Source organism: Anopheles nili, chromosome X, assembly GCF_943737925.1.
Source record: "Anopheles nili chromosome X, idAnoNiliSN_F5_01, whole genome shotgun sequence".
In the NCBI taxonomy this organism is placed as follows: domain Eukaryota; kingdom Metazoa; phylum Arthropoda; class Insecta; order Diptera; family Culicidae; genus Anopheles; species Anopheles nili.
This window is the reverse complement of record NC_071293.1, coordinates 4,374,393-4,385,176: the sequence shown is the minus strand read 5'-3', so window position 1 is coordinate 4,385,176 and position 10,784 is coordinate 4,374,393.

Here is a 10,784-nt window from a genome sequence, read left to right as displayed (position 1 = left end):
TTTTTACCATGTATGCTATATTAACTTTCTATTTTAATCCAGCCTCATACGGGGCTCTTGATCATAGAAGAAAGGTTTTGATATATGTTGTTGTGTCTGGGCGGAGAGATTTTATATTATATTTATATATTTTTTATTTATTATATTTATATATTTCTCTATATTAACGTTAATACATTTTTAGATAATTTATTAATGGTTATTTTTAGTTCAGTATTATTTGTGGAATGAAAAGGGATAGCTTAAGGATAATTCCGTATTTTTTTCCTTCAACCAAGGAGGTTATTGCACGGTTCACTTCATATGTGCTTCACTTTATATATATATAAAAATTATTAACGATATTGTATGGCTATAATATGTCTTATCTTTTTTAGATATGTACTATAGCCTCTTTTCGACTAACTATCGGATCAATCATACCAAGCTAAATGAAATGAATTAAATCTCTACAAAAAGCATATGTCGCCTTGTTTTATCCACTTACATTTTGATAATTTCGTTTTCAAGTCCCAAGATATATTGAATAGTACCTTTGGAATGATTCTTGAGGCTTGCGCTAATACAAAGACGAATCCTTCATAATTTATGTTCTCCAGGGATGAGAAAAAGGAGAAAATGATCGTGCAGAACACTTATGCTATTAACTGTGGCTGATTGTTAAGAAAATTCTTAACATCTTACTTTTTTGATGCGGTATTAGATATGCATAGTATTCTTTATCCGTTTTTATATTTAATTATCTTAAACCTAAGGGGGTATCGATCGCCAAAAGCGTTAGCATGCGTTAAAAACACGATGGTTTTGGGCTTAAATCTTCAGTGAGCTTGCGCCGTATGTCGTGACTATCTGATCCTGAACCATATATCTATAATTCATCCATATATGTATAGGATGCTGAATCATATATCTTGGGTTGATTTATTAATACGAGGACAATACGATATGACAGGAATGATTTTATATGATATTTTATGACTGGATATGATAGGAAAGATTTTGTTTAATTTATATGATTTAAAAACGATTCTCATCCATACTAAGAATTATTTACGGGCAAACAGTTCCATGATAATTTTTTTCATATGAAGGCTTATGCTTGTACAAAGCTGATTTTTTATGCAATATTTTATGTTGTCTATGGATGAGAATACAAATATGTAGAAAATAATAGTGCAGAACAATTACTCTATCATTAAAAAATGACTGTAAGGACAAGTAGAAGTATTTTGTCGTCGTGTGGCTAAATCATTTGATGCAATTCTTTTTTCCTTTTAAATGACTTTAATGGCTCTCCTAAAAGGTGGATAGTGAGTCCTATTTACGGGGGAGGAAAGGCAAGATTTGAATTTGAAACCATTTATGTGTTTTTGAAACATGTTAACGCTTTGGGCTATCGGGTTTCTGAATGCTACTCTTTATTCGACTATATATTTCGTTTTCTTACGCATCGATTTGAATGCTTTCACAATTACAAGGACAGTATTCTATAACAGGAATTTATGATTTAAAAACAGTTCTCATCTCTACCCAAAATAATCGATGGTGAAATAACTTCTGATAATATTTTCATATTTGCTACAATTTTTTAATTTTTATCTATTTTTTTATTAAATGCGAGCGGTCATTAAAGGCAACCAATTCACGTTATGACGATCATCGATCGTCGCACTGTTATTCAATTGGTGTTAAAAAAAAACATTTAAGAACCTCAACGATCGTGTGAATGCGCGAGATTTTTGTTTGCTTTCTTTAGCGCAACCGAAACGCGGAACGAAAGTGAGAAGGCTCAATCATTATGCCATCTATTGCCCACTGATGCCCATAAGCGGCCTCTTGTTCAGTCAATAACCTCTCTGAAGCGGCTCAAAAATTTGCTCCCTCTTCGCCACTCCACCCCCACCCCCCCCCCTAAAAACCACCCCCTCAGCGAAGGGGTGTGAAGGTGAACAGCAGGGGGCGAACAATTAGGGTATGTGGGTTAGTGGTACGTCTGTCTGCGGTTCCGTCGATCTGACAGTCAGGAAGCGCCCGCGTTTCGCTCTTCTGAAGATCATCAGATGATTGTTGCTCTGTCTTTCCACCTCCAATAAAGACGGTTCAGGCAATGGTCCTGTCCGTCAGAAGCGCTTGTGGAGACGCACAGACGGGATCACGGATTGACCGCGACCTTCGGTTTGTCTGCGACGGTACGGAAGCAAAACACCGCCAATGGGGTGTGTAGGCGTCCTCACACAATGCGGCACCTCCGTGAGGTGTCGGAGTACGGCTTATTAACGCAATTGCGGTACCTGGGCCACTTCAAGGACGGGCCACCATCGGTTGGATTCCCCCGTGTGCGGAACGCGAACCAGGTGGGTTTTTTAATCGATCGGACAATAAAATCCGGACATAAAAACAAGCGGCGGGCGTCTTGCGTCTTGGGACTTGGGATGAAGGCTCCTGGTCCGGCAGCTTGACGGGAACGGGTCTTGCTGGTGCCTCCGGGTGGTTTACGCTCCCGTGGAAAGCTGCGTATGATGTCGTAACGAAATCCGCCAAGGCCACACTTCTGGCACGCGAAATCTTCCGGTTGTCGTAATTTTTGCCGCACAACCCTAACCTACGCGCCCTGACCACGCTGACACTAATCGCAGGTGACCATAATGGGACGCGTTTCCCTAGCTCTTTAAATGCCCTTTCCCAGCGTCTAACGCGGTGGTGTTATAAATAAATTTAGATAAAATTATTGCCCAATAAAATATTGATAGGTTCTCGCGAAATTGTGTGCCGGGGGGGGGGGGGGGGGGGTGGTTTGTGCTGTTTGTGCTTGTACTTTTAATAAATACGGCCCGCGAAAATGATCACCTTCTCTTCCACCCACCTTAGCCAGTGCCGGCCGTGCCAGAGTTCGCAAGCCATTTGTCATAATCTTAATGGTGCCAATAATCGCACCCTCGTCGCGGAATCGAAATGGTGCGTCATTTAGAACAGTGCGCGTTTTTTGCTTCTTTTTTTCTTCTCTTCGTTTTTAGCCCGCCATTTTCTACCACACTGGCAGCTCTTCTATCGTGAGTTTTTGTTTTACTACGGCCACAATTTGCATTTTGCTAACGATCTGTGGCCGCCGACGCCAACCCAAAACCCCGGACACACTTGCGGGTGATGATTTGACATTAATCCAATCAGCGAGACGCGATGTCGATTTTCTGTCGAACTGCTACACGCGTTATGGACCTGATATTTTCGGTGCGTTCGTGTATGTCGCTCGCAAACCTTTTTGTCGGCTTGTCGTTCGGTGGGAGGGGCTGGTTTTTCGGTTTCGGTTGCTTTTTCTGTGTGTTTTTGCTGTGTCCCTCCTTTTGGGCCTTGCATCGTGGAAAGCTTCCAACCACGTGGGCTAAACGCATCCCTCGCGAGAGATGCCTGCACACGGGTAAAATTTGTTACTTTTCCCTGCAGATCCGGTACACGCGAAGGTCCACGGAACCGCATGGTGGTGTGGGCACCATTTTTGTTGTTGTTGATGGTCCATTTGCGTTTCCGGTTGGTTTGGTTTGGGTGTGCGCGGGTGATCATCCTACGGCCGTGAAAAGGTGAAACCATGCCCTCCCATTGGCATGAGGGGGGAGGTGGAAAGGGAGGGTGTGTTTCACTTCACGTCCCCCCCACCTCACGTCGACGATGCATTCGCGCGAAGGAAATGAGATGAAAATCGCGTGAAAATGGGAGCAAATTTTGGGTGGTTTCCATCCATCGTCACCGTCTGCTACATGGGTGGGGGAGGGTGGTCCATGGGGGGTGGGGGGAGAGACGGTTTGAGGAAAATTCATTCACCCATTGAAGCGCACCACGTATGGTGGTGAAAAGTGAATTTTTTCAGAGCAGCATCGTTGGCTACTGAGCAGCAAAACAGTCGTAAGTCCATCTCTCCAGTGACCTGTCAGGGTGGAGATTTAAGTCGAAAGAAATCGAAACTCTCGAAGAAAGCAGCCACTCTGGGGCTGGGTGAGATGGAAAGGGAAAGTAAGGCCAGCTGTGTGTGCCCGAACACAGGCGTAAAGTGAGGCGCTTCTGCTGACGAGAGAGAGGTGTTTTTGTCGACGTTTCTAACATGCTGTCTTCAATGTCTTGAATGTCTCTAATACGAACAAATTTCCAACCTAAGTTGTCTTGATAAAATTGGTCAAGGTATCTTTTCGATTTTACTATCTTTAGGGGTCTTTTTTTGCGTCAAAATTGCATCACCCATAATGCGTTTTCTCCTTCATTCGCTGTGATTAAAGCACCGCGAGCACGATAAGATAAGTGCATAAGATTCGCTAACCACACGTACCGGAAGTCGATTAAAAAAAACAACTGAAGAACCTCTTTCCGTTTGAGTTCTCCATTCGGTCGAGTTGTCACGACCGGTCGTAAAATTGGCCCTTTCGAACCGGCCGGAAGGCGCAAAAACCCAACGTACAACACTGCCACGTGCGTGATCCGCGGGTTTTCTGTGTAATCGATGTGATTCGTTTGCCGCGCATGTCAGATCGAAACGTCGCCAGGATATGAAACCACGTCCAAGGACATACGCTCGTTAGATGGGCGATGTTTATTGCAGTTTGCAGCCATCCGGGACCCGATTGAAGTGTGGCGTTATGGGACATTTGTTTTTGCATGCAACCCAAGGTACCTTCCTGGGGCATGGGGCGGAGGGAGGAGGCAGAGGGGGGTGCCCTTAAAGCCCCACCATGGATGAAGGGGTGCATATCGATGAGCTTCGAATCAAAACGCGTTACCCAGAGAGAGCCACCAGCAGCACCGTTGTTTGCCATCGATGGGAATGATGTGTGGTGGGTTTTGTTTATTACCCCAGTCTTACCTGGGGCTGGCCGACGGCTCTGGGAATTGAAACAAAAGCGAAAAAAAAGTAAGAAAATGAAAAAAAAAAAGCACACAACCAGAAGGGTCGCGCTTCGGCGGGATGTTGCGTGGCGCCCAAGCAGTTTTCTGGGGGTGAGAAACTCGCGGCGAGTGCACGGGCGGCCTTGTATCGGCCATAAATTATCGGTTTCCTGGTGGGAATTTAACGCGAAACGACGCGACGCGAGCGTGTGCGCGCGTGCGCGCGCGTTTTATCCGCGGCTTGACAAGTCCTTGCGGTGTCGATCGTACTTTCGTACGATCATTTACACGATAGAGCTCATTGAGACTAATTTTCACTTTATTTTGCCGCTGTCAACAGTTCCGTTCCGTCAACGGTGTAGCTGCTGTCAAAAAAAAAGCAACATAAACAAACCAATCAAAACCCCCTTCGATCGTTCCCGGGACTGATCAATCCACGCGTTGATCGAGACATGCCCGCCGGGCTTGTGTGTGCGGTGTAAGTGCGTGTATGAGTAGGTGCGTTTGCAAAAGAATGACCTCCAACCGAGGCGCTTCGGCTCCATCTCTGCACTTTTCACCTCTTGCCATTTTTGCGCGTTTACCACCTTTTTCGTTGTTGTTGTTGTTGTTGCTGTTTTATTATTATTTCTTTTATTACCCATGTTTTCTTCGTCTTCATTGCGCGGGGCGTATGGTGCATACGTGGTGTCACCTTTTGGTGGTAGGGTAACCTTCTCGCGGTGTTCTCGTCCTCCCACCACCTCCCTTCCCCCCTCCTCCTCGCCCTCGATCAAGCGTGCATTTACCCGATCCACCTTGAGAAGGTTTGTTGTACGGTCGCGGTCCGAATCACCTTTCTGGGGAGCAAGCTGGGGCGAAATATTGGCAGTTTTTTCAGAACGAACGCGTTTTTTCGCGTTCCTGATAAGACGTTTGCATCCTCTCTTCTCTCCCCCCCCCCCCCTCTCAACCCCTTCATTTGATGGTCTGTTGGTCGATGTTCGTGATTGGCCGCTTTCTTGCAAATTTTCCCATTTCCTTATCCATGTCTCGATAATGATCGTGTTATTGTTCTGTGGGAGAAGGGAGAGTTTATCCTTTATTGTTGCTGTTCACCCCACTGGGTGCTCTCTTTAGAGAGAGAGAGAGAGAGAGAGAGAGAGAGAGAGAGAGAGATTTCTTTGTGACAAACCACACAATGTGTCGTGGGCAGAAAGGTAGGATTGATGAGGAGGAGGCATACATAGAAGCTTCCTTTATGCAGTGTTATTTCTTTATCGCCTGGGTTCATCTGAGCGTTTGCGTGTGTGTGTGTGTGTCTATACGACCCCAAAACTCATCCTTCGCCGTTTGACAGCTTGCGAACAAATAAACAAAAAAAAAAACAAGCGCACGTCAGTCGTACTCCTCCCAACCGTTTGCCTGCTTCGAGACAGGAAGTGATGATTTGAACAAACCGCACAATGTCGAAAAAGAAAAAAGAAGAGAAAAGATACACATATATAAAAATGGAATTCTCTTTGGCCAGCGCGGCGGGTCGTGTATCGCGTATCGCGAATGTGAATGGGTCGAAAGCCGCACGACGAACAGGTTCAAGGAGTTCGCAAGGATGTTGCGATGCCTGCGACGGACCGTGGTGGGTGGAAGGGGTGCAACCTTGCCCTATTTTGTTTCGCACCCGAGTCGCTTGGTTTGACAACCGTAGTTTCTGCGATCTGCGAACTTTGGTTTCGTGTGTGCAGAAGTTGTTTGTTATTACGGCACTAATGCGATGTTCGCAATCAAGAGCAGGAGTCCTTAAGAGCACGTTTGCATGTTGCTTCAGCAAGAAGCCATCAGGTGAAGCAGGAACCACGTCATACATCGTGAACCTGTCAGGAGGCTCTCAGACGCCCGATTTTGTATCATCTTCAATTAGCAAGGACATGCGTGCGAGCGTGTGAGGTGTCCGAGAGGCCGTGATTTTCCCAGCATGACGCTGCCAACTTGGGACCGCGACTCATCATCACGTCAACGCATCCAATGGCGTGGATGAACCTAAAAAACAAAACGCATTCATTAATGCCCCGATTCGCTACCGTTTTTGCGTGATCGATGTCGAAACCAAACCGGCGTACTTCGAGAAGGGAAGAACGGGAACAGTGGCGAGAGAGAGAGAGAGAGAGCGAAAGAAGGCAAAAGTACAGACTCTTCGTTGGGTGTCCGGTTTGGAGGAGATAGCGAAAGCGAGAGTCGTCCGCCCGCTACAGAGCGTTACGAAAAAAGAGCAACGATCAAGCTTGTTAATTGCTGCCCTCCTGGGGGTACGCACGTACAGATGGTAACTTGATCAACTGGCCCCGGCAGCTGTCAAGTGAAATTAAACTTTTACCAGATGGGGACTATCCACGAGCGTGTGGTAGAGAGTGTTCGATCTTGGTTGGGATTGAGCAAAAATTTCACTATTCAGAGCATATTGCAGCGATCAGGATGCATGATTTTTAAGGATCTTAGGCCTCGTGGAAGGATGCGTTACATTGAATAACCCAAAACCAATGCTGGCCAACACAATTATTACACTCCCAATGTTCTTTTGAACTCGATAAGAGCTTACTACTCGAACATTAGACTAACGTCCGGTGAGGTTATCTCAAAATCTAATTACTATAACCGCATCCTGTGTGGTTCGTCGAGGATTACAGCGTCTTCTAAACCATGTACGGCTCATAAATTAGCTTCAGCAAACGTCTGTTGCTCTAACGTCTTGCAGCGTTCCAAACCCACCTCTCTCCATCGGTGGACGGAAATCTGTAAGCATTATTTTAGCGTTAATCCAATGTGCGCCTTGCCCCAGCACACCCCGCTCGCCCAACCGGTCCGTCCCACACACACACACACCGGTCTTTCCTTCTCGCTCTCGTTCGCTCGTTCGTTTCCTTTTGACGTTTGCGTGTGCAGTCGTAAACAAAAAAAAAGTAAAAAGACCCAAACCGACGCACTCTTGGAGCACTATGGGCTTGCGCCATTGCGCGGGGTTTGTCAAAAAATTCCCAAACTTACCACCAATGTGCTCCAATTTCGTGTCGTCTGCCCTTTGTGGGTGCACTTTTTTTTTTGTTTGCGAGTAACCCTTTGACGCACGTGTGTCAGCTGTTTTGATGGGGGTTTGTTTATTTTTCTGCTTTGTTTTGAAACAATCGTGGGGCTTTTTTTTGGTTCTTTTACTCATACTTTCTCGCGCTGCTGGTACGCGGGGTGGGCATAGAACATTAGGTGCAATTCTCCCCCCCCCTCCCCGCACCCCACTGCCTCCAAATACCCCCCCCCCCTCCCCCCCCAGCCATCAGATCCTCCTTCCTTCAGATATGGTCTGCGTGCTCGCGATGATATTTTGCCGCTGCAGCAACAAATCGAATCGAATCACGACCTCTCTCGCCCCCCTCATCCCACCTCCTTAATCAAGTGTGTGTGTGTGTGTGGATTGAATGCGTGCAAGAGCGGCGGCGCGCGATGGAAAGGCTCTCCAAGCAAGCAGCGGCCAAGACCGAGACCCATTCGAGCAAATATGGGAAGGGGGTCTTGACTCGCCAACTTGCCTGTCAGTCGCTTGCTATGTTCACTCACGGACGCACGCATTTGCTCGACTCGGACTCGGCTCGAACCAGCCAACAGTCGCCGCCGGCATTACGTCGAACTGTTTCGTTCTCGCGCTTGCCCTACCGTGAACACGTCCGTTCCCGGCGCTCGAGAGACGCCTTATCGCGCTACCGTCGTGATCCTGTCCTCCGCGCGACCTGTTGCAGCCGGTGCTGGGCCGGCCGTAAGTTGTTGGTGATCAGTGTTTAAATGCGATCAGCATTGTTGGGTGGGATTGAATCCTTGTCCTTTCGTGGTAGCACCGTCGTCCTTTTAATCCTATCCCCCCCAAAATAGTGGTTCTTAAGCGTTCGAAACTTGCCTGTGACATCCAACCAGGGGTCTTAATCAGTGTGTGGAGCGCGTGTACATGCGTGTGTGTAGTTATCCTGCTCGCCCACTGCCACAATCAACATTCCCCGAGATCACGTCAGGATGTCACCCAGAAACGTCACATCAACCCAAGACGGACGGTTTCGCACAAAACCCAACCCCTACATTACGCTATCTTATCGGTCTCACATAACGCTCTCTCATGTGGCCGGCATCTCGGGACCTCGAATAGGGCGCCCCCGGAGGGCCGTTATCGCGAGCGATAAATCTCGCCACGTTGCTGACAAATGCTTAAGTTCCGCGAGGAGGGAACACATTCGCCAAGGGACATGGCTTATAAGGAAATTCTTGTGCATTTACCTGCATCAGGTTATCTCGGGATGAAGCCCTTATCAACGTCTGACTAGTGTTTGGTTGTGTGCGCACGTCGCGCGAGTTAATCCTTTCGGACGTCAGATGTGTCAAAAGTGTCAAGTGTGAGCACGCGTTAAGAGGGTGTTTGAGTGCTTTTTCGTTTTGTTTTTGGGGTGTTGCATTTGCATTAAATCAATCCCCCAACGCTTGAGTGCGCCTATTTGTCTAGCGATGCCCCCCATCCTGTGCATCTGGTGCCGGAACAGACGGGCTCAATATCTTCTCCATTTCCCGCGCTTCAGTTGCTTTTTGTGGCTTGGGCACGCGCTCCACTTTGCCGTGTCGTTTCTGACCGTGAAAAATGCACCGCACTGCATGTCTGTTTCATAAACAAATGCTTTCCCCGCAGGCACCCTTTCCCCTTCCCGTTTGTGGGCTTGTTATCAGCCCACGTTTGACGTTTTATCGCCACGAAATGCAACACAAAATGCATTCCCGATCGCAGGGTACCCCCACTCTGCACCACTTTCAAGGTGAAGTAGGGAGAGAGCAGCAAGGGAAGAGGAAGGGGGGGGGAGGAAGGGAAGAAAGAGGAGAAGTAAAAATAAACACCCCGTGTCCCGGATCATTTTCATCGATTGTATTTTCAAACATTTACTCCCGAGATCCGTAAGTTGTGGTGTGTAGCGCGTTTTTTTTTTCGTGATTTTATATTTACATTTTCTTATGCATTCGTGCCTCTTCCTCCCTCAAACCCCAGGCAGTTTTGTTTCGCCCCCTCCTCCTTCCCAACGAGAGGGGGGTTGCCCATTTGCTTCATGGGGTTTGCATTTTCGCTACCGAACGCGCGCTAATCACGAAGAAAAAAAAAAGGGTGGAATATAGATGAATGGTACGATCGCGAAGCCAAATAGTCGTTGCTGAAAGGGCCGCAGAAAGGGGGTGAATGAGGCAGGGAGAGAGAGAGAGAGAGAAATAAAAGTGCAGGCCCCGGTGGGTAGATAGGTTGATCCGGCGGTGGTTGGGTATGTTTTCTGTGTCAGATCAGGTAGGAAGCGCAGGAAGGAAAAAAACATAGCAGAAGTAGGTGGAAGAGGCAAAAGAGCTCACGGACGCAAGGAGAGAGCGAGAGAAGGGGGAAAAGACCGAACCAACAACAAGAGCAACAGCAGGAAAACTGATTAAAAGAGTAGTAAAAGAGTGTCGGTTCAGTGTGAAGAAAACGCACGAGGTGTACGAGGACTAGCTGATGGAGAAGAGGGAGAGAAAAGTGTAAAAAGAAAACGGAAAAAGAAACACAAGCCCGCGGAAAGGGGGGTGGGCATGTTGTGGAGGCGGGTGGGTGGGCCTGGGTTGTTGTAAAAGATTTTTCACTTCACTTGCTTGATAGAGCGGCCCGAGGTTAGTGTGACGGTTAGGCACGAAAAAGAGCACGAAAAAATATAGAAACAAAAAACGGACAGAGCGAGAGAGAGGATAAAGCAAAGGGTGGCAACGGCTGCTGGTTGGTTAGAGATATTTTTTGAGCCTTTTTGCTGTGGCTCTTTCCTCAATATGCACATATATTGAAACAACCAAACGGCTTCAAGGAGCAATTGGCGTAAATCAATCTCTCAAGCGAGTCTGCCCTC